Source organism: Hibiscus syriacus, unplaced genomic scaffold, assembly GCF_006381635.1.
Source record: "Hibiscus syriacus cultivar Baekdansim isolate YM2019G1 unplaced genomic scaffold, ASM638163v2 tig00110321_pilon, whole genome shotgun sequence".
Lineage (NCBI taxonomy): Eukaryota > Viridiplantae > Streptophyta > Magnoliopsida > Malvales > Malvaceae > Hibiscus > Hibiscus syriacus.
The window spans coordinates 530,029-555,824 of NW_024062680.1; the positions used below are offsets into that span (position 1 = coordinate 530,029).

The window sequence follows — 25,796 nt, forward strand, 5'->3', positions numbered from 1 at the left end:
ATTCTTTGTGCTCAGATGTTTTAAAATCTGGCCGTTGGTTAGATTAATTTCAAAGTTGAATTGTTGTAAGTTGTGATGTTGGTCCTACTTGAAAAATGGCATTTTCTGTTAAAAGTTGTTCTATTTTTTTTAAAGTCTGGTAAACTTGGAATGAAGTTTGTTCAAGCTTGCTTCCAAGTTTGAGGGAAAATACCTCTTGCTTAAAGAAATAGAAACTTTTCTATAAGAAATAATTGGGTAAAGATGTTTAAATCAACATCATTTCCTTCATGTATTTTGTTATTATACGAATAGAAACGAGGCTCCTCGTCATAGTTATCAATATAACGATCGATGATTTGATTAATAATTTTTTCAAACGTTCATGCTTTAATCAAACTTTTTTATCTAGTGATCAAAATAAAAATAGGATTATAGTTTTATGACGAATAATATAATTTGTTTAGGAAAAATAGAGTGGACACACATTTAGTTCAAAAGGAGATTGTTGTCGGATCGTTGGTGTTTAAAAATAAATGAATATATAAAGTATTTTTGTTGAATACAGATGATTAGTGGCAGATATTCAAATTTTACATTTTAGAATATATGTGGGGAACTCCACATTGTCCAAATACTTCGTTTTGCCTCTGAAAGATGGCAAACGAAGATTCGAAGGCACACTGACAATTTGTAGGATAAAGACGTCGTAATAGTTGACGGGTGGGTCGATGATTGGAAGGCGAGGGGAAAAAGGAAGACACTCAGTCCAGGTTGTTGGGGAAAACGGGTTATTTCTCACACGAACGTAGTTTTAAAATTGACCTAAAATGTCAAGATTAAAACCACCAAAGGTTGCACAGCGAATAAACCTGTCAAACTATTGAATATTGAAACACAATGGAAAAGAACCGAATAAAAAACAATAAAGGAGAGAACACACCAAATTTATGAGGTTCGACGAGAATATCGTCTACTTCGGACACCACACCGGATGATAACTTCTATATCGCCAATATTACAAAATGGAATTCTTTGGAATTCTCAAAGTGGGAGAATGAAAAATACAAGAGGAAGAGAGAACTTGTTTTTGGGATGATTTCTAATGGAAATACTTAGGCCTATTTATAGTTGAGTTTCAAGAACAATATGTTCAAAATTTGGCCACCTACCAAAGAATTTTCCAATGTGTACAAGTTAGCCACCAAATATGAAATTCACATGTTCAAAGTTTAGCCACCAACCAAGATGAAATTTCCAATAAGTTGGGCACCAACCAAGATGAAATTTCCAACTTGTCAACTTAATTTCTAGACAAATCTAACAAATCTCCACCTTGGCTTGAAATTACCAAGCCTACTCAACTTCTTCAACTCCCCAAATTTGTAGTGCCTCTAATTGCACTCACAAGCGCCACACACCCGAATGTGTTCATACTTTCAGGATGTTAATCAAGTTCAAACAATGATTGAACTTGATTACTGTTACCACCTTGGTCATCATATCTGCAGGATTTTCTGATATCGCAATTTTCTGAAGTAGAATCTTTCATTCTTCAAAGATCTCCCGCACAAAGTGATACCTCACGTCGATATGCTTAGTCCTTGAATGGCAGACTTGATTTTTCGCTAAGTGAATAGCGCTCTGACTGTCACAATAGAGACTAATATGACTTTGAACAACTCCCAAGTCTTCCATCAACCCGTTAAGCCAAATTGCTTCCTTTACAGCCTCTAAAACTACCATGTATTATGTCTCTGTAGTAGACAAGGCCACTGTAGATTGCAATGTAGACTTCCAACTTACTGGGCTTTAGCAAGAGTAAACAAATACCCAGTAGTTGATCGACGCTTATCCAAATCACCATCCAACCATACACTGACCAAGTGCTTCATCCTGTTCAAAAACTAAACCAACATCCACGGTTTGTTGGAGATACCGTAGAATCCATTTCACAGCTTGCCAATGTCCTTCTCTAGGATCATGCATGTACCTGCTCACAACTCCAACTGCTTGTGAAATGTCATGATGCGTACACACACCATTGCATACATCAAGCTCCCAACTGCATTAGCATATGGAACTTTTTTCATATGCACTCGTTCTTCGTTAGTTTTAGGAGATAATTGAGAACTAAGTTTCAAATGAGAAGCCAATGGGATACTTACATGTTTGGTATTTTCATTCATGCCAAAACATTGTAATACCTTTCTCAGATACTGCTTCTGTGTTAAACAAAGCTTCCCTCTCTGTCTATCTCTGCTTATCTCCATACCAAGAATCTTCTTGGCCTCACCTAGATCTTTCATCTCAAACTCTTGATTCAATTGAGCCTTTAATTTGTCTATCTCATTTTGACTCTTCGAAGCGATCAACATATCGTCAACGTACAAGAGAAGATAAATGAAAGATCCATCTTTGAGCTTTTGCAAATACACACAATGATCATATTTGCTCTAGTATAATTTTTGCCTCCTCATAAAGCTATTAAATCGCTTGTACCACTGCCTCGGAGATTGCTTCAATCCATATAGCGATTTGTTCAGCTTACAAACCCATTTCTCACAACCACCATCTTTGTATCCTTCTGGCTGTGTCATATAGATCTCCTCTTCTAAATCACCGTGCAAGAAAGCCGTCTTTACATCAAGTTGAGCTAGCTCCAAATTCAACTGTGCTACCAAGGCCAACAATATTCTAATGAAGGAATGCTTCACAACAGGGGAAAATACTTCATTGTAGTTGATTCCCTCCTTTTGAGCGTAGCCTTTAGCTACCAACCGTGCCTTGTAGCGAACATCTTTCTTGTTATGAGATCCATCTTTCTTTACAAATATTCACTTGCATCCAATGGCTCTTTTACCTTTCGGTAATTGTGCCAGTTTCCAAGTGTCGTTCTTTTGGAGAGATTGCAATTCTTCATCCATGACACTTTTCCACTTATCACTTTCCAAGCTTTGTATTGCTTCTTGGTAAGTGATAGGGATATCATCATTAACAATTGGAAGAGCATAGGCCACCATATCAACAAATCGAGCAGGTCTACGAATTTCTCTCCTTGGCCTTGTAACTGCAAGTGTTTCTGGTGTCTCCAATGGTCTTGGGTTTGAACCTCTTCTTTGATTCTTCTATTGGAGTTGAAGAATCAGCTGCATCAACTTCTGGGATCATCATCTGCTGAAACTCCACCTGTTTTGGAGTATGCTCCACCTGCTGCGGAGTACTACTTGTCTGGACAGCTTCACTTGTTACATTCTTTACTAAGGCAGATTCATCAAAGGTAACATCTTTGCTACAAATTATCTTCTTGGTGTCTAAACACCAAAGGCGGAATCCCTTCACTCCATGGGTGATTCCCATAAAGAGAGCCTTCTTTGCTCTCGGATCAAGCTTGGATTCATTCACATGATAATAAGCAGTGGATCCAAATACATGTAAGGAATCATAATCAGTAGCAGGTTTTCCAGACCATACCTCCAATGGTGTTTTTCCTCCTATCGCTGATGACGGCAGACGATTAATGAGATGGCCATATGTCACAACCTCAACCCAAAATGCCTTGCCTAACCCAGCATTAGACAATACATCGAACTTTCTCCAATAGTGTTCGATTCATAAGCTCTGCCACCCCATTCTGTTGTGGTGTATGTCTAACAGTAAGTGTCAAACAATACCATACTCATGGCAAACGTCAAAGAATGGGTCACTTTTATATTCCCCTCCATTGTCCTAAGACGTTTGATCTTTCTACCAGTCTGGTTCTCGATCATATTTTTCCATTTCAGGAAAATTTGAAGCACTTCATCTTTAGACTTCATCGGATACACCCAAACTCTTCTGGAAAAGTCATCTACAAAAGTTACAAAATAATGGTTTCCTCCCAAAGACGATGTCTTTGAAGGACCCATACATCTGAGTGAATATACAATACCTTTTGTATTATGTATAGTGGTGCCAAACTTCACTCTCTTCTGCTTTCTCAGAACACAATGCTCGCAAAAGTTCAATTTGCAAGCCTTTGCACCTTTCAACAATCCTTTCTTTGCCAAAATTTGCAAGGATTTCTCTCCAGCATGTCCCAACCGCATATGCCACAACTGGGTTGCGTCCGAATCATCACCTCCGGAAGCTGCTGCAACTGCTCCAATAATTGTACTACCTTGGTAGTAATACAAATTATTTTTCCTGATGCCCTTCATCATCACAAGTGCGCCATATGTGACTTTTAAAACTCTATCTGTCATAGTGACTACTGAGCCTTTGGATTCTAAGGCTCCCAACGAGATGAGATTTTTCTTCAAACTGGGCACGTATCGGATATCCGTCAGAACTATGGTTGATCCATCATGATTCTTCAATCGAATTGAACCTATCCCAACAGTTTTACAGGCATTGTCATTGCCCATATAAATAACTACTGCATTTAGTTCCACTAAATCGGAGAACCACTCCCGATTAGGGGACATATGATAGGTGCAACCCGAATCTAATATTCACTCATCGGAATGGAATGTTGTTGATGAAGCAACCAATGATATGTCAGATTCATGTGCATCATGCTCTGTAACACATGCATCTGGAGCAGTTTTTCCTTTCTTCTTCAGCTTCAGACAATTTTCTTCCAATGGCCTTTCTCATGACAAAAGGCACATTCAGCTTTTCCCAGTCTGGACTTCGACTTTGATCTCCCTCTCCACTTTGGCTTTTGACTTTTCGAGTGACCTCTTGCCACCATGGCCTCTGCTGTTTCGTACTTGCTCTCCTTATTGGTTTTCTTCCTGAGTTTATAACTATACAAAGCAACAGTTATATCTTTAAGGGTAACATTATCCTTACCATGAAGTAACGTTGTCTCTAGGTGCTCAAATTCATCTGGAAGAGATGACAACAACACCAAAGCCAAATCTTCATCTTTGAAGGTTTCATCCATGCCCAATAAGTCTTCCACTAGCTCATTGAACGCAGTGATGTGTTCATTCATACTGGTGCCTGGTTGATAATCAAAATTGAACAATCTTTTCTTCATGTGGGGACGATTCTGAGAGCTTTTCTTCAGGAATTTTTCCTCCAAAGCTTTCCACATCTTACTTGCAGAAGTCTCGTTCTTGTAGCCATACTTCTGCTCCCTAGAAAGACAAGATCGAATCGTATTGCACGCCAAACGATTGATTGTTCCCCATTCTTTCTCCTCCATATATTTGGGCTTTTCTTCCTCAATGGCGATGTCTAGACCTTGATGGAATAAAACGTCTAACACCTCGCCTTGCCACATGCCAAAATGATCAGATCCATCGAACAACTCCACTGAGAAATTTGCATTTGACATCACCCTCCTCACCGGTCCAGATGAAGAGCTTGATGTCTCAACTGATCCGTATTTTGGCATTTTAATTCTAACGAACAATATTCAATATCACGAACTGTATATTTTCAGCAACGGAACCACCAGGATAACCTTAACCGAAGCTCTGATACCAATTGTTGGGGAAAACGGGTTATTTCCCACACGAACGTAGTTTTAAAATTGACCTAAAATGTCAAGATTAAAACCACCAAAGGTTGCACAGCGGATAAACCTGTCAAACTATTGAATATTGAAAACAATGGAAAAGAACCGAATAAAAAACAATAAAGGAGGGAACACACCAAATTTACGAGGTTCGACGAGAATATCGTCTACTCCTCGGGCACCACACCGGATGATAACTTCACTATATCGCCAATATTACAACAAATGAAATTATTTGGAATTCCTAAAGTGGGAGAATGAAGAATACAAGAGGAAGAGAGAACTTGTTTTTGGGATGATTTCTAATGGAAATACTTATGCCTATTTATAGTTGAGTTTCAAGAATAATATGTTCAAAATTTAGCCACCTACCAAAGAATTTTCCAATGTGTACAAGTTAGCCACCAAATATGAAATCACAAAGTTTAGCCAACCAAGATGTTTATGCCACCAACCAAGATGAAATTTCCAATAAGTTGGCCACCAACCAAGATGAAATTTCCAACTTGTCAACTTAATTTATAGACAAATCTAACACAGGTGACTAGCTCTCTTACTGCGCGAGATTGTGGTAGTGACTTTGAGTTGCATTTCTAGAATGTTGTGGTTAAATGCATAGTAATTTGAATGTTTATAGTCTCCTAAACCTAATTTTGTAGTTAGTCACTAAGAGGCCGATTGAAGAGCAATTTATTTTAACTAACTAGAATAGATCACTACAAGGGGTGAGCTGAATGAAGAAATTATATAGAGCAAATGAAGCATCTACTGTCAGTCTATCCCTTGCTTTACTTTTTTACCATTTATATTTTTAATCGACATCATCAAAGATTTTGCTAAAGAAGAAGTAACTCCAATATTTAACTACAGGGCATGAGTTTAGGTCCCTTCTTTCTTGCCCAGTTGTTGACAAGTGCTCTCAGATTTAGTACTGCAGGCTTGATAATGTCAACTACTTTTTTCCTGTAAGTCAACCTTCCTCACCCCACTTGATTTCATCGTAGGAATTTCTCACCTCTCCTAATTCTCATGTTACTTCCCTTTGCAATATAGTATCATATAATCTCACAAAGTTGATCTTTGTCTTGGAAAAAGGAGAGTTGCTTTAGTTTCAGAACTTGCACCAGAGTCATTTTTGTCTTTTGGGTCATATTCTTTCTAAATGAACTTTCTTCAAATTCCATGGCTGAGCAAAAATCTTTTGAACTTGATAAAGTTGTTGGTTCGGTTGTCCCAACTTAAATCATGTTCTCATTTTCTTTCTTGATATTTTCTGATAATGTTAGTCAAGCCTAAAATGTCTTCATGTGTGTCGAGAAGTGATCTTCTGACGGGTTAAATTGTAAGAGACCTAAGAAACACTAACCATTGTCATTGAGCAATTGTTGGGCTGCAATGATTTTGCATTTAAACCTTTCATATCACCCCTTTCAGCTTTCGCTGGTAGAGTGCAGAACTAGCTCTTCTGTCCTTGTTCTGCTAAATGAAGGCCTGAGGGGGAGCATCTGAGGCGTAGTTGCTTTGCTTTCCATTGAATTTAGCCTTGTCTAACTTTTATAGAAGCATGTTTATCTCTGTTTTTGACAGTCTCAGTAGGAGCTAATTAGCTTGAGCTATTAATATTTGAATGCATGTTTGAATAACCACTTTTTTATGCGAAATGAAAATCTAGTTTTAGATCTGCCTGTAATGTCATTCTTTATGAATGGAGAGGTTTGGATGATAATGTATCACTTCTAATGGATATTTCTTATCTACATTCCTTGATGGTGCAGGCAGTGGTGATTGTCGCATTGCTCATAGAGTATTTTCTGGTATTCTGCGGTCTGATGTCATGTATATGTCTTGTGGTTTCACATCCACCACCTATTATCCATGTCTAGACATCTCCCTGGACTTGGAACCTAACCAAGGGGTTTCTGGGAAATCTTCATCCGCAAAAGTCAACTATGCTTGTAATGTTGAGGCAGATTACATGGGATCGATCCAAAACTACGGAGTATCTAATTTAAAGGGTTGCTTGGAGCCAGCCATTTACAAGAGCTGAGACGTTGGGTTCTGATCAGAAATTTTTCTTCCGAAAGTGTCAGGTGAGACAAGAGTCTCTTAAGCAGACGTCAATAAGAAAGCTTCCATTAGTCTCGTCCTTTCATAGAAAACAGTTGGAGCATTCTTCAATAAGAAGGAAGTGGAGGAAGAATGACCGGTATCTGCAGTTCCCATTTTCACCGGACATGGCTCCTTATCTTTCTCTTCCATTTTGAGAAACGATGGAAAACAAGATGCACCCAACGAGGTATCATCTGAATTCGAGTTGTTTGCTGTTGTCACACACTCAGGTAGATTAGATCATCCTACTGACGTGGCATGTTTGCCTGCCACTCAACTGTCGTGGTATGTGATCCTCATTTTCATCCCCAAACTTTTCTATCACAACCAAATCACTGGGAATGTGTGATATTTACAATGCCGCAAGTTTCCTCCATTAAGCAAGAATGCAAATCAAATGCCAAAACATTAATGTCAATTTCGCCCTTGCCCACAATCTTATCAGCAAACGGCATCTTTTGTGAATTTATCTCAATTTCCCTACAAATACATTTTTTTCAATTCGAACTCGATAGAAATAGGATAAACTAAAAATTTAGTATTCAACTATTACTTTTATTTTGTTTTGGTCATCCAATAATTTTTAAAATCATATCTAATATTACGTTTTGTTTCATTTTTGTCACTCACCGTGAATTATTGACGTGATATTTATTTATTCAATGATGACTAACATTATCTTATGATAACACATCAGTATCATATTTTATTTTTTAATAATAAATAATTAAAATTAAATAAAATATATATTATATATTATATATGATTTAAAAAATAATTAAATGATCCAAATATAACATAACTAAATATGACACTAAACGTCTAGTTTACCCAAGCAAATAATGCCAAAATAATTCCAACACATGTTAAAAAAATCAATTTTCCCAAAAGCGTCAAGGACTGGATCATCAAATTTCTACATCATTTGATTTCAACACGTTTACAATCTTAGCCAGCCACAACAATGGGGTCTCCTACACTAACCTACGCCATCTCGGCTCATTATACTGCCCACTAAACTACGCCACCATAGACCCTTGTCCATTATTTAAGTTGAAGGGAAGACAAACCAATTTCCATCCATTGCCTTTCAAAGTTGTTTTCTAAAGGTTTTTCCTTTACGTTCTTTTAGTTTCATTTTCTCTTTATATATATTTCTGTTTCCTAAACTTGTTTGAATGGGGTAATCTTTTAACTATCTGTTTCCTAAGCTTGTTTTAATGGGGGTAATCTTTTACCATCTGTTTCCTAAGCTTGTATTAATGGGATAATCTTTTAATTAAGTTAACCTTAATGGTTCAAAATTTGAACATTAGTTATCTGTTATTGGAGTTTTCATGTAACAATGTTTACTCTTTGTAGATTGTTTCTTGAACTTGTGACGCATTGATGTTTAATTTCGAAAACAGAAACCGCATGGTCGTTGGTTGATTGATCAAGAATCATGGCAGGGGTCACTAAGATGCAGTATTTTCTGTTTCAACTCATATTGACATCATTTGTTTTCTAGGACTCTGTCAATGTGAATGTGTCACGAGTAGCTACGTTCGAAAGGAGTACCCGGCGGTAGACATGCCGCTTGATCATGAAGTATTTGCAGCTCCCACAGGATACAATGCTCCACAACAAGTATGGTTTTTCTTATTTGTTTTAGCATTGAATATACAATACTTTTTGCCTACATATTTCCAACATAAATGTTTTTCAACTGCAGGTGCATATAACACAAGGGAACTATGATGGAAACGCTGTAATAATCTCATGGGTCATTTGATGAACCGGGGCTCAGCAAAGTAGAATATGGCACATCAGACAAGAATTATGAATTTACCTGCAGAAGGGACAATGACTAACTACACCTTTTACAAATTCAGTTCTGGATATTCATCATGTTCTTGTTGATGGCCTAAGGTAGGCGAATGGCTGAACTTGCAAGGATGAACTTTGAGTTCAGTTTGGATTTCACCTTATAGTTGTTGCCAACTGAAACTATATATGGTATGAAGAAATTGGTTGATTAATCATTTGTTTATTGTTTCTCAGTTCGATTCTCAGTACTATTACAAGATTGGGAATGGTGATTCTGCACGAGAAATCAGATTTCGAACACCGCCAATGATTGGTCCAGATGTTCCTTACAAATTTGGAATCATTGGTGAATGTTTCCCATGTGGAACATTTACACGTACCCCACATTAATATGCGAGTTTGAATAAATATATTTGAGTGTGTGTTGCAGGTGATTTGCGACAGACGTATAATTCACTGTCCACACTTGAGCATTACATGGAGAGGAGCACAGTTTGTGCTGTTTCTGGGAGATCTTACTTATGCTGATATAAGTATAATGATCTTGGTTAACGGTGGGATACATGGGGTCGATTTGTTGAGAGAAGTACCGCATATCAGTCTTGGATTTGGTCTGCAGGGAATCATGAAATAGAGTACCTTCCTTATATGGTAACTAAAAGCACTCAACAAGCATTACTTTAGAATCATTGTTTTTCCTTACTTTTAACACTGAGAAAATTCTGGAGAATCTGTGCAGAATGAAGTTACTATGTGTAAAACTTATCTCCAACGATATCCTACAGCTTATGCGGCTTCTAATAGCGTCAGTCCTCTGTTCTATTCTGTTAGGCGTGCATCTGCTCATATAATTGTGCTATCAAGCTACTCTCCATACGGTATATTCTTCTCTTCCATTGTTGCTTTTTCATTATTTATGTTACTCCGACTCTTCATTTTTATTGAAGTACTTGTATTCAACATCCACATCTAATACATACATACTTGAATACCTGAGATTGAGTAACATTGTTGTTTTCTGTTGTAATAGTGAAATATACACCTCAATACGCGTGGCTCAGTGATGAATTAAAGAGGGTTGACAGGAGAAAGACCCCATGGCTCATTGTTGTTGGGCATGTTCCATTTTACAGTAGTTACGAAAAACACTTCAAGGAGGCTGAAAGTATGTGAGTCGTGTTTGAAGAATTGTTCGACAATCATAGAGTTGATGTAGTCTTTGCCGGTCATGTACATGCGTATGAAAGATCTGCAATGCTTCTCTTCCTCGTAACTTTTTCACTTACCATTTCTGTAGTCAAGCATGCATCCCTACTCAAGTGTTATACATACTATGTTGTCACATGATTCGGGTCTATTTCAATGCTCATATGATTCCTATGAACTTTCAAATCTCAAATATATGGTACAATGTATCAAGTGGTGAGCGTTACCCTGTACCAGACGAATCAGCTCCCATTTACATCACTGTCGGAGATGGTGGAAATTCAGAAGGTTTGGAAATTCGTAGCTTGATTCTTCATTTTTCTTCAAGGACGAGGTCCGATATAGTGTCTGATGCTCCCGTATACATGAAAATCTCGGGAAAAAATTGAGCATACCCGTTCATTCGAGTAACATGGTGTTCGCTGTTCTCTAACGATTGATCTTTAAGAAATCGCTTTCCTCATTGTTTTTCAGCAAATGTTTTTTTTGGGTGTTTTAGCTTTATAGAACCCCAACCAGATCACTCTGCATTCCGGGAACCAAGTTATGGCCATTCGACACTGGAGATCATGAATAGAACTCATGCAATCTATACCTGGAACCGAAACGATGAAGGGAAAAAAGTTCCAGTTGAATCATTTGTATTGCAACTGGTGAGTATGATTAACCATTTCTTGCTCTTGTTAGCCATTGGTGCAGCTTTTATGGTATTTGACTAGTATTTATATAGGCGAATTAGGCAATGACGTTCATATCCGAATATGTATTGAATCGATGGAACCTTTGAAAAAAGAATGACGAGTCCCTGCACTTAGTATCCCTAAAATTCCACAGCATAGACATCAGGGGAAAATATATCCTTTGAAACAATCGTATATGTGACCGAAGTCAAAACATGTTTAATCTAGAATTGTTTGCTTGCAGGAAAAGTAATGTGTTAGAAAGAAAGCTGGGGAAGCAGAATTTGAGTGTGCTGGGGCGGTTTGCTTCCGAATGAAAAAGATGTATCATCTCTTGTAATGCTTGATGATAATGCCAACAGTTAAGATTAAAATAAGTTGGCAAAAGGTTTGCCTTTGTATTTAACCTAGTCTGCTATTGGATATTTTTATGTAATCTCAATGGTATCAGTTAATGTTTATTTAGATAAATTTTATTTTGGCAAAGTATCCACCATGGTAGAACAGAATTACCATGGATTTTGGACTAGGATGAACCTATAAATCTGAAACCCAATCCCGTAAACGCTTCAATAACTCTTGAATCAAATTTATGAAAAAAGCAGCAACGAAGAATGCGATGAGGAGATTAGGGTGGTTCTGGGGAGTGAATTGTGTTAAATCTTTTCGTTGCATTCTTCCTTTCTGGCTTTACCATAAACTTCATTCAGTAGCTGCTGAAGCATTATGAAATCGGGTTTTGGATTTATAGGTTCATCCCTAGTCTAGTGTGCAAGGTAATTTATTTATACCTTGGTGGATACTTTGCCATTGATATGTGCTTGGGAAGTTTGTTTCTTCTTATGTGTGAGAGGATGAACAAGCAGAGGGCCACCGACTTTGCCTCAGAGAGGGCACTGGGGCTCATCTGGGGCTATTCTTTGTGGAGTGTGTCAGTTGCTACTCATTGCATGAAGTTTTTCTCTGCGACTGAGCTGAAGTCACTCCTTAAACAAGAGGTAGAAAAGTGAAAGTAAAATTCAAGATCAAGTAAAAAAATATTAATTAATACAGTTTGCTTATAAAGAAATATCCAATCCATACAAGAGTTCAAGTAAACATTAACTCTGATAATAAAATTACAGATTAGATGAAATAGAATCTGAAACCACACTGCTTTGTTTCATCAAGATTGTATATCTTCTTCATTAAGAAGCAATTCGCCCCAACATGCTCAAATAATGCTTCCTCGGTTTTCTTTCTTGCACTTTACTTGACCTGCAAGCAAAATTTTCTAAATCAGATATGTTTTGAATTCAATCATATATATTGTTGTTTCAAAGGATATATTTTCCCTACATCTATGCTTCACTTGACCTGCAAGCAAACAATTCTTAATTAAATATGTTTTGAATTCAATCACATATATGATTGTTCCGAAGGATTTATCTTTTCCCCTTGTATCTATGCTGTAAAGATTCTAAGGATACAAGTGCAGGGACTTTTCATTTTTCTGACAAAGATAAATTCAACACATATTCGGATATGGATGACAATGCCTAATTCACCTGCATAAGTACTAGTCAAATACCGTAAAAGCTGCATCAATGGAAAACTAAAAACAATAAATGGGTATACTACTCACCAGTACTGATTGTGCAATACAAATGAGTCAGTTGGTACTTTTTTCCCTTCATCATTTCGGTTCCAGTGATAGAGTGCATGTTCTATTCATGATCTCCAGGGTAGAATGGCCGTAACTAGCTTCCCGGAATGCAGAATAATCTGGTTGGGGATCTCTAAATCTACAACACCCGAAAAAACATTTGCTAAAACATGAGAAATGCAATTTTTTAAAGATTAATTGTTAGAAAACAGCAAACATGTTACACATACGGACGTCTATGTTCAGTTTTTTTTCTCCCCAGATTTTCATATATATAGAGTCCTTCAAAGATATTCCCATATCTATATTTGGATAAGCATCAGATACTATTCAGGGACTTTTAGTTCAAGAAAAATGAAGAATCGGGCTACGAATCTTAACCTACCTTCCTGCTAAACCTTCTTGATTTCCATCTCCAACGGTGATGTAAATGGGAGCTGATTCGTCTGGAACGGGTAACGTTCACCACTTGATATATTGTACCTTATATTTGAGATTCGATGCTGAAAATTCATAGGGAAACAATGATCATTTCTCCAAGAAAATATACCAATAATTGCAATGAAATAAAACCAAATCATGTATAACATGAATCAACAAAGCCAAGCTCTGGGTTTCCGTTGGCTTATTTTACCATTACAATAAGTTTTTAACACTTATCATGCAATACACTGACTGCAAGTGAAAAAGTTATAAGGAAGAAGCATACCGATCTTTCATAAGCATGGACATGACCGGCAAAGATTACATCAACTTTATGATGGATGAACAATTCTTCAAACACTGTTCGCATGCTTTCACCCTCCATGAAATGTGCTTCGTTACTATTGTAGATTGGAACATGCATAAGAACGATGAGCCATGGTGTCTTCTCCCGGTCAACCCTTTTCAATTCGTCCTTGAGCCATTGGTACTGAGGTGTATATTTCACTATTACAACAAAAAAACAATGTTATTCAAACACAAGTATTCAAGTTTTTTTTTTTCTGTATGCATGGACATGGATGTCGAATACAAGTACTAAATCAAAAATGAAGAGTAGAAGAGATGATACCAAATGGGGAGTAGCTCGATATCACTGAGCAGATGCACGCCTGATAGCATACCACATAGGACTGCTGCTTTTAGAAGCGAAATAAGGTGTAGGATATCGATGGAGATACGATTTAAATGGAATAACTTCATTCTGCACGTGTTTTTCAGGATTTTCTCAATGTTAAAAGCAGTGAAAAACAATGATTCTAAAAGTAATGCTTGTTGAATGCTTTAATTACCATATAAGGCATGTATTCTATTTCATGATTCCCTGCAGACCAGATCCAGGGCTGATATGCGGTACTTCTCTCAACAAATCGACCCCATGAATCCCACCGTATACCAACATCATTATACTGATATCTATCAGCATAAGAAAGATCTCCCAGAAACAACACACTCTGTGCTCCACTCTCCATGTAATGCTCAAGTGTGGACAGTGAATTATATGTCTGTCCCATATCACCTGCAACATACGCACAAATATATTTAAACATTATTCAAACTCGGATATTATTTTTGGGTGCATCATAGAGGAAAACACTCACCAATGATTCCAAATTTGTAAGGAACATCTGGACCAATCATTGGAGGCGTTTGAAACCAAAATTCTCGTGCAGATTCGCCATTCCCAATCTTGTAATAGTACTTAGTCAAACTAGGAAACAATAAAAAAGTAAGATAAATCAACCAATTTCTTCATATCATATATAGTTTCAGTTGGCAACAATTATAAGTGAAATCCAAACTGAACTCAAAATTCATCCTTGTAAGTTCAGCCATTCACGTACCTTAAGGCCATCAACAAGAACATGATTAATAAATCCGGAACTGTATTTGTAAAGGTGTAGTTAGTCATTTTCCCTTCTGCAGTAAATTCATAATTTTTATCTGATGTGCCATATTCTACTTTGCTGAGCCCCGGTTCATCAAATGTGACCCATGAGATTATTACAGCATTTCCATCATAGTTCCCTTGTGTTATATGAACCTGCAGTTGAAATAACATGTGTTATGCATACCTTTGCTGGACACATATCCTTATCAGATTCTCATACCTAAGTCGTACTAACACGTTCGGCGACGGCAAACGAAAAGTAGTGTACATTTATGCTAAAAAAAACAGAAAAACCATACTTGTTGTGGAGCATTGTGTCCCTTGGGAACTGCAAATACTTTGATGAAGAGGGATGTCGATCGACGGGTACTCCTTTCGAATGTAACTACTCGTGATACCGGCATTCACATTGCTGACAGAATCCAAAAACAAACGACGTTAAAGCTAAAACCATCAAGCTAAGCTTAGCATGAAATAGAACCATGAACTTAAGCATCTGCTAACTACACAGTTCCAATCCTTAAAATTAATATTTTTTCCTGCAGGCTGCAGAAGACATTAAATGTAAACAATCCACCATTGATTTTGGATTATATGAATCACCCTTTTGAAAAGAAAAAGAAACAATGAAAAATAACATACAGAAACAGATGATGAAGATTAGATGCAATAGAAAGTTGAAGATACATGTATTAAGAAACAATGAAACCAAAGGGATGTAGAAGAAATACCTAGAGAAAAATAACAAACTTTGGAATGGCAATGGATGGAAATGGTTTGTAATGTCTTCCCTTGTGCTTAAATAATGGATAAGGGGTGGCGTGGCGTAGAGTTAGTGGGGACCGTAATGATCTGAGTTAGCGTACGTTAGCGCAGGGGACCCCTTTTGGCGTGGTCTCGGAACATTGTTGTGGTTGGCTAAGATTGTACACGTGTTGAGATGGTATTGGAAATTTTGACGGTTGGTCCCTTGATAGGGACGTGTTTGTCGGGCGGGTATGGCTGATTTTTAAGTATTATTGTCGCTTTTAGGGTTGTGTTAGGATAACACTCCATATACTTTGGGAACATATGTTAGAATATATTATTTTTGGCTTTACTTTTTATAGCATCTTGTATCATATCTTCTACCATTACCCCCCTAAAATTAATTATTTATAGATTCATCAACTTATAAGATTTTTTCAGTTATAAAATAAAACATCATTATCTCTAAAAAAAATTCGGATTTAAATAATTACATCTATAGAATATGTATATATTATCAATAAATTAAAAAAATTATAAGCATATATTATCTTAAAATCACTTCGAACTACTTAAAAATAATACATCACACTTCTCGTTGATAATCTTTTATCTATAATAATTTCTTAAAAAATATTTTTTTCACTCACAATAAAATTTGTTGTTTATAATGGTGTTATTGGATCTGTTAGAACAATTATATATATTTTAAATTAATAAAGTAATTAATTTTATTCAATAAGTTAAAAGTAGATATAATTATCTTATTCAATAATTTTAAAAAATAAATTAAAATATACCATCCATATGCCAATTCTCCTAAAACCATTAAAGAGTGTAAACAATGTGAGCGACTAACAATATAAGAAAATCAAACCGAAGATCCAAATCATAAATAAATTAAGAAGATAATCAAATAAACATCAATTATAGAGATAACGTAAAAGTAAACCTTAAAAAAAAAGAAAAAATATATATATTATAAAAGTATAGTAAATGTGTTAAAATAGCACACAAAATGCATATACTATATTTATTAAAGAAATGATAAATGTATTGAATCAAATCACACAAAAAATTATATATGTAAAAGAAAAAATTTAAATAGATGTCAAAGAGAAAAAGAAAAAGGGGTGGAGAAGAATACAATAAAATTATGAGTGATAATTGTCTGATCAAAATGAGAAAATTCCTAAAATTGAGAATAAAAAATCTAAAATATGAAAACAAAAAGAAAAACCTAAAAGTACAGATTTAAAATCTAAATAAAATATTAGATCAAATTTACATGGTAACAGTAAAATGTAGAAGAAATTGTTGTCTAGACATCAAACTCAATCTTAATTGTACAATGCATTTGATTTGAAATTATTTTGCAAAGACTGAAAATTTAGATTCTTGAAGTTCGATTGTGTTTAAGATTCAAGCCTGAATCAATCGTAAGAACATCGAGAAGTTGATAAAATGCAGGAAAGGATTAAGGAACGAACAACGACGAGTTAGTCCGTTATTGACTCAACTCAAAGATTGAGTCTCACATGGATTTATTTGCGAGTTATAAAACACAGCGAATGAAATCTAAATTTTCAAATTCGTATTTCTAAAAATAGCATTAAAGAATTTATTTAGAATATTGGCTGATTAAAAAAATAGTTTTTGCCGGAAGAAAAGAGATTATATTACTTCAAAATCATACAACACACCAATCTAAGAAAACATAAAGAGAGTGGATCCATTTTACAGCTCCAGATTTCCTGGACAGAGAAAACAATTCTAATTTCTAAGGTAAAGAGAAGACGTCAAAAAGTTACTTATTTTCTAAAGCTATGTTTTCTTTTTCAATTCGTTTGGTTTCATTGTTTGTTATAATGTTGAATCTTGAGCTTTCTATTGCATCTAATCTTCACCTTTTGTTTTAGTGATCCTATTTTTCATCATTATCTACGCTGTTGCATTAAAAGTGATTCAGATTAATGGTATCCAGATTATTTCCAACATTTATTAATGGGATGATTTATTATCTTAAATGGGTGTTTCATATAATCCAAAATCAATGGTGGATTCTTTTACATCTAATGTCTTCTGCAAATTATAGTATTTGTAGATTGTTTCTTGAATTTGTGACACACTGGTGTCTAATCCTGAATGCAGAAACTCATTGGGTGTTGGTTGATTGATCAAGAATCATGCCGGGGGTCACTAAGATGCAGTGTTTGCTGTTTCAACTCATATTGATCACATTTGTTTTCTTGGACTCTGCCAATAATGTGAATGCTGGTATCACAAGTAGGTACACTGGAAAGGAGTGCCAGCAGTAGATATCCCACTTGATCATGAAGTATTTGAAGTTCCCAAGGGACACAATGCTCCACAACAAGTATGATTTTTATGTTTTCTTGCAGTCGCCAAACTTGTTAGTAAGACTCGGGTACAAGTGTCTGATAGGGATGTGTGTCCAACAAAGGTATGCATAACACACGTTATTTAAACTGCAGGTTCATATAACACAAGGAAACTATGATGGAAACGCTGTAATAATCTCATGGGTCACATTTGATGAACCGGGGTTCAGCAAAGTTGAATATGGGACATCAGATAAAATTATGAATTTACTGCAGAAGGGGGAATGACTAACTACACCTTTTACAAATACAGTTCTGGATATATTCATGTTCTTGTTGATGGCCTTAAGGTATGTGAATGGTTGAACTTACAAGGATGAATTCTGAATTCAGTTCGGATTTAAACTTGTAATTGTTGCCAACTGAAACTCTATATGATTTGAAGAAATTGGTTGATTAATCATTTGTTTATTGTTTCTCAGTTTGATACTAAGTACTATTACATGATTGGGAATGGTGATTCTGCACGAGAATTCTGGTTTCGAACACCGCCAATGATCGGTCCAGATGTTCCTTACAAATTTGGAATCATTGGTGAGTGTTTTCCTTTATGATGCAAAAATATTTACACGTACCCGACCTAATATCTGAGTTTGAATAACATTTAAATATTTTGTGTGTGTGTGCAGGTGATCTGGGACAGACATATAATTCACTGTCCACATTTGAACATTACATGGAGAGTGGGGCACAGAGTGTGTTTTTCTGGGAGATCTTTCTTATGCCGATAGATATCAGTATAATGATGTTGGTACACGGTGGGATTCATGGGGTCGATTCGTCGAGAGAAGTGCTGCACATCAGCCTTGGATTTGGACCGTGGGGAATCATGAAATAGAATACATGCCTTATGGTAATTAAAGCATTCAACAAGCATTACTTTTACAATCATTGTTTTTCATTGCTTCTAACATTGAGAAATCTTAAATACATGTGCAGAATGAAGTTGTTCCGTTTAAATCGTATCTCCATCGATATCCTACACCTCATTTGGCTTCTAAGAGCAGCAGTCCTATGTGGTATGCTATTAGGCGTGCATCTGCTCATATAATTGTGCTATCAAGCTACTCCCCATTTGGTATCTTATTCTCTTCCATAGTTCCTTTCACTGAAGTACTTGCATTCAACATTCACATCCGATGCATACTTGGACATAGGTTTAACGATACAGAAAAAGCTTGAATACCCAAGTTTGAGTAACATTGTTGTTTTCTGTTGTAATAGTGAAATACACACCTCAATACATATGGCTTAACGAAGAATTAGAGAAGGTCGACAGGGAGAAGACCCCATGGCTCATTGTTCTTATGCATGTTCCAATGTACAATAGTAATGAAGAACATTTCATGGAGGGTGAAAGTATGCGAGCAGTGTTTGAAGAATGGTTCATCAACCATAAAGTTGATGTAATCTTTGCCGGCCATGTCCATACTTATGAAAGATCTGTATGCTTCTTTTCCTTTTCACTCACCGTTATTGTAGTCAAGCTATTGCATGATATGTGTCAAAAACTTCTTTCTATTGGTAAAATAAGCCAATTGAAACCAAGATTAGCTCTGTTGATTCATGCAGCCATAGTCAAGTGTTTACATGTTTTGGTTTTTTTTTCATTACAATTATTGGTATATTCTTTGGGAAAATGCTCATATGTTTTCCCTATGAACTTTCAGTATCGAATCTCAAATATAAGGTACAATGTATCAAGTTGTGAATGTTACCCTGTACCAGACGAATCAGCTCCCCTTTACATCACTGTTGGAGATGGTGGAAACTCAGAAGGTTTAGCTGGAAGGTAGGTTAAGATTCATAGCCTTATATTTCTTGAAGTACAAGGCCTGACTTCACTATTTTCGAACAATTAATCTTTAAGTGATCAAATTTCTTATTGTTTTTTAGACAATGTTTTCTTTTTGGTGTTGTAGATTCAGAGATCCCCAACCAAATTACTCAGCATTCCGGGAAGCGAGTTATGGCCATTCGACACTGAAGATCATAAACAGAACACATGCATTCTATCACTGGAACCGAAATGATGAAGGGAAAAAAGTGCCAACTGACTCATTTGTATTGCACAATCAGTACTGGTGATCAAGTATTTCTTGCTCTAGTTTTCCATTGGTGCAGCTTTTACGGTATTTGACTAATATTTATGCAGGTGAATTAGGTGTTTTCATCCATATCAAAATCTGTGTCGAATATAGGCGGTATCTGTTAGATTTGTCTAGAAATTAAGTTGACAAGTTGGAAATTTCATCTTGGTAGGTGGCCAAACTTTGAACATATTGTTCTTGAAACTCAACTATAAATAGGCCTAAGTATTTCCATTAGAAATCATCCCAAAAACAAGTTCTCTCTTCCTCTGTATTCTTCATTCTCTCACTTTGGGAATTCCAAAGAATTCCATTTGTTGTAATATTGACGATATAGTGAAGTTATCAACCGGTGTGGTGCCCGAGGAGTAGACGATATTCTCGTCGAACCTCGTAAATTTGGTGTGTTCTCTCCTTTATTATTTTTTATTCGGTTCTTTTCCATTGTGTTTCAATATTCAATAGTTTGATAGGTTTATCCGCTGTGCAACCTTTGGTGGTTTTAATCTTGACATTTTAGGTTAATTTTAAAACTACGTTCGTGTGGGAAATAACCTGTTTTCCCCAACAATTGGCATCAGAGCTTCGGTTGAGGTTATCCTGGTGGTTCCGTTTGAAAAGATACAGTTCATGATATTGAATATTGTTCGTTAGAATTAAAATGCCAAAATACGGATCAGTTGAGACATCAAGCTCTTCATCTGGACCGGTGAGGAGGGTGATGTCAAATACAAATTTCTCGGTGGAGTTTTCGATGGATCGGCCATTTTGGCATGTGGCAAGGCGAGATGTTAGACGCTTTATTCCAACAAGGTCTAGACATCGCCATTGAGGAAGAAAAACCCAAATATATGGAGGAGAAAGAATGGGGAACAATCAATCGTTTGGAGTGCAGCACGATTCGATCTTCTTTTTCCAGGGAGCAGAATTATGGCTACAAAAAGAGACTTCTGCAAGTAAGATGTGGAAAGCTTTGGAGGAAAAATTCCTGAAGAAAAGCTCTCAGAATCGTCTCCACATGAAGAAAATTGTTCAGATTTGATTATCAACCAGGCACCAGTATGATGAACATCACTGCGTTCAATGAGCTAGTGGAAGACTTATTGGGCATGGATGAAACCTTCAAAGATGAAGATTTGGCTTTGATGTTGTTGTCATCTCTTCTAGATGAATTTGAGCACCTTGAGACAACGTTACTTCATGGTAAGGATAATGTTACCCTTAAAGATGTAACTGCTGCTTTGTATAGTTATGACTCAGGAAGATACCAGAAGGAGAGCAAGTACGAAGCAGCAGAGGCCATGGTGGCAAGAGGTCGCTCGAAAAGTCAAAGCCAAAGTGGAGAGGGAGATCAAAGTCGAAGTCAGACTGGGAAAAGATGAATGTGCCTTTGTCATGAGAAGGCCATTGGAAGAAAGATTGTCCGAAGCTGAAGAAGAAAGGAAAAGCTGCTCCAGATGCATGTGTTGCAGAGCATGATGCACATGACTCTGACATTCATTGGTTGCTCAACAATATTCCATTCCGATGAGTGGATATTAGATTCGGGTTGCACCTATCATATGTCCCCTAATCGGGAGTGATTCTCTGATTTAATGGAACTAAATGCAGGAGTTGTTTATATGGGCAATGACAATGCCTGTAAAACTGTTGGGATAGGTTCAATCGATTGAAGAATCAAGATGGATCAACCAAGTTCTGACGGATGTCCGATACGTGCCCAGTTTGAAGAAAAATCTCATCTCGTTGGGAGCCTTAGAATCCAAAGGCTCAGTAGTCACTATAGAGATGGAGTTTTAAAAGTCACATATGGCGCACTTGTGATGATGAAGGGCATCAGAAAAATAATTTGTATTACTACCAAGGTAATACAATTATTGGAGCAGTTGCAGCAGCTTCTGGAGGTGATGATTTGGACGCAACCCAGTTGTGGCATATGCGGTTTGGGACATGCTGGGGAGAAATCCTTGCAAATTCTGGCAAAGAAAGGATTGTTGAAAGGTGCAAAGGCTTGCAAATTGAACTTTTGCGAGCATTGTGTTCTGGGAAAGCATAAGAGAGTGAAGTTTGGCACCATTACATAATACAAAAGGTTGTAGATTATATTCACTCAGATGTATGGGGTCCTTCAAAGACATCGTCTTTGGGAAAACCATTATTTTGTAACTTTTGTAGATGACTTTTCCAGAAGAGTTTGGGTGTATCCGATGAAGTCTAAAGATGAAGTGCTTCAAATTTTCTGAAATGGAAAAATATGATCGAGAACCAGACTGGTAGAAAGATCAAACGTCTTAGGACGAACAATGGAGGGGAATATAAAAGACCCATTCTTTGACGTTTGCCATGAGTATGCTATTGTTCGACACTTCACTGTTAGACATACACCACAACAGAATGGGGTGTTAGAGCGTATGAATCAAACACTATTGGAGAAAGTTCGATGTATATTGTCTAATGTGGGTTAGGCAAGGCATTTTGGGCTGAGGCTGTGACATATGCTGGCCATCTCATTAATCGTCTGCCGTCATCATTGATAGAAGGAAAAACACCATTGGAGGTATGGTCTGAAAAACCTACTACTGATTATGATTCCTTACATGTATTTGGATCCACTGCTTATTATCATGTGAAGGAATCCAAGCTTGATCCGAGAGCAAAGAAGACTCTCTTTATGGGAATCACCCATGGAGTAAAGGGATTTCGCCTTTGGTGTTTAGACACCAAGAAGATAATTTGTAGCAGAGATGTTACCTTTGATGAATCTGCCCTAGTAAAGAATGTAACAAGTGAAGCTGTCCAGACAATAGTACTCCGCCAGGTGGAGCATACTCCAAAAGGTGGAGTTTCAGCATGATGATCCCAGAAGTTGATGCAGCTGATTATTCAACTCCAATAGAAGAATCAGAAGATGAAGAGGTTCAAACCCAAGAACCATTGGAGACACCAGAAACACTTGCAATTACAAGGCCAAGGAGAGAAATTCATAGACCTGCTCGATTGTTGATATGGTGGCCTATGCTTCCAGTTGTTGATGATGATATCCCTATCACTTACCAAGAAGTAATACAAGCTTGGAAAGTGATAAGTGGAAAAGTGCCATGGATGAAGAAATGCAATCTCTCCAAAAGAACGACACTTGGAAACTGACACAATTACCGAAAGGTTAAAAGAGCCATTGGATGCAAGTGGGTATTTGTAAAGAAATATGGATCTCATAACAAGAAAGATGTTCGCTACAAGGCACGGTTGTAACTAAAGGCTACGCTCAAAAGGAGGGAATCGACTACAATGAAGTATTTCCCACTGTTGTGAAGCATTCCTCCATTAGAATATTGTTGGCCTTGGTAGCACAGTTGAATTTGGAGCTAGCTCAACTTGATGTAAAGACGGTTTTCTTGCACGGTGATTTAAAAGAGGAGATCTATATGACAACCAGAAGGATACAAAGATGGTGGTTGTGAGAATTGGGTTTGTAAGCTGAACAAATCGCTATATGGATGAAGCAATCTCCGAGGTAGTGGTAGAAGTGATTTGATAGCTTTATGAGGAGACAAAAGTATACTAGAAGCAAATATGATCATTGTGTGTATTTGCAAAAGCTCAAAGATGGATCTTTCATTTATATTCTCTTGTACGTTGACGATATGTTGATCGCTTCGAAGAGTCAAAAGGAGATAGACAAATTAAAGGCTCAATTGAATCAAGTGTTTGAGATGAAAGATCTAGGTGAGGCCAAGAAGATTCTTGGTATGGAGATAAGCAGAGATATACAGAGAGGGAAGCTTTGTTTAACACAAAGCAGTATCTGAGAAAGGTATTACAATGTTTTGGCATGAATGAAAATACCAAACATGTAAGTATCCCATTGGCTTCTCATTTGAAACTTAGTTCTCAATATCTCCTAAAACTAACGAAGAACGAGTGTATATGGCAAAAGTTCCATATGCTAATGCAGTTGGGAGCTTGATGTATGCAATGGTGTGTACACGTCCTGACATTTCACAAGCAGTTGGAGTTGTGAGCAGGTACATGCATGATCCTGGAGAAGGACATTGGCAAGTTGTGAAATGGATTCTACGGTATCTCCAACAAACCGTGGATGTTGGTTTAGTTTTTGAACAGGATGAAGCACTTGGTCAGTGTATGGTTGGATATGTTGATTCCGATTATGCTGGTGATTTGGATAAGTGTCGATCAACTACTGGGTATTTGCATTCAAGGAAAGCATATCGACGTGAGGTATCACTTTGTGCGGGAGATCTTTAAAGAAGAAAAGATTCTACTTCAGAAAATTGCGACATCAGAAAATCCTGCAGATATGATGACCAAGGTGGTAACAGTAATCAAGTTCAATCATTGTTTGAACTTGATTAACATCCTGAAAGTATGAACACCTTCGGTGTGTGGGCTTGTGAGCGCAATTAGAGGCACTACAAATTTGGGGAGTTGAAGAAGTGAGAGGCTTGGTAATTTCAAGCCAAGGTGGAGATTTGTTAGATTTGTCTAGAAATTAAGTTGACAAGATGGAAAATTTCATCTTGGTTGGTGCCAACTTATTGGAAATTTCATCTTGGTTGGTGGCCAAAACTTTGAACATGTGAATTTCATATTTGGTTGGCTAACTGTACACATTGGAAAATTCTTTGGTAGGTGGCCAAAACTTTGAACATATTGTTCTTGAAACTCAACTATAAATAGGCCTAAGTATTCTATAGAAATCATCCAAAAACAAGTTCTCTTTCCTCTTGTATTCTTCATTCTCCCACTTTGGGAATTCCAAAGAATTCCATTTTTGTAATATTGGCGATATAGTGAAGTATCATCCGGTGTGTGGTGCCCGAGGAGTAGACGATATTCTCGTCGAACCTCGTAAATTTGATGTCTCTCCTTTATTGTTTTTATTCGGTTCTTTTCATTGTGTTTCAATATTCAATAGTTTGATAGGTTTATCCGCTGTGTAACCTTTGGTGGTTTTAATCTTGACATTTTAGGTCAATTTTAAAACTACGATTGTTGGAAAATAACCCGTTTTCCCAACAGTATCTTCGAATAAAAAATGAGAAGTCCGAGCACTTTGTATCCCTAAAATCTCACAGCATAGAAAGACATCCTTTGAAACAATCATATACGCTATTGAGTTCAAAACATGTTTAATTTAGAGTTTTTTGCTTGCAGGACAAGTAATGTGCAAGAAACAAAACCGAGGAAGCATGATTTGAGTGTGCTGGGGCGGATTGCTTCTGAATGAAAAAGAAGATATATATAATCTCTTGTAATGCTTGATGAAAATCTGTAAAAGGAGATGAAAATGTGATTCAAAATAAATAAAATTTGGCAAAGTTACATATTACTCCTCCATCTATTAATATTATTATTGATACAATACATAGGAGTACATGAAATCGAAATGTCTATACTTAATACCTCAAATTTATGAGTGGGGAAGGAATTTAAATAATATAATCATCTTATGAAATTGTTTAACATCTTGTACGAATAAATCAAGGATTTAAAATAAAATGTAACTGAATGGTATTTATCTTGATTTATAAACACCCAGCCAATGACCCATCCATCATTGCAAATTGAGAGAATAATAAAAAATACCAACCAAGCTTTGCATGGCTGATCACATCATCTCAACGTACGATCAAGGGGTCTTATGAAATGTTTAACATCTTGTACGAATAAATCAAGGATTTAAAATTAAAATGTAACTGAATGGTATTTATCTTGATTTTATAAAC

The 25,796-nt window shown here is 36.6% G+C and overlaps 3 pseudogenes; 2 read left to right on the forward strand and 1 right to left on the reverse strand.

Annotated features, from left to right (window-relative positions):
* Positions 1 to 9,013: 9,013 nt before the first annotated feature.
* On the forward strand, positions 9,014 to 10,675 carry LOC120117777 (annotated as a pseudogene).
* A 1,642-nt stretch (positions 10,676 to 12,317) lies between these two features.
* LOC120117600 lies at positions 12,318 to 15,246 on the reverse strand (annotated as a pseudogene).
* A 1,988-nt stretch (positions 15,247 to 17,234) lies between these two features.
* Positions 17,235 to 25,336, forward strand: LOC120117601 (annotated as a pseudogene).
* The last annotated feature ends 460 nt before the right edge of the window (positions 25,337 to 25,796 follow it).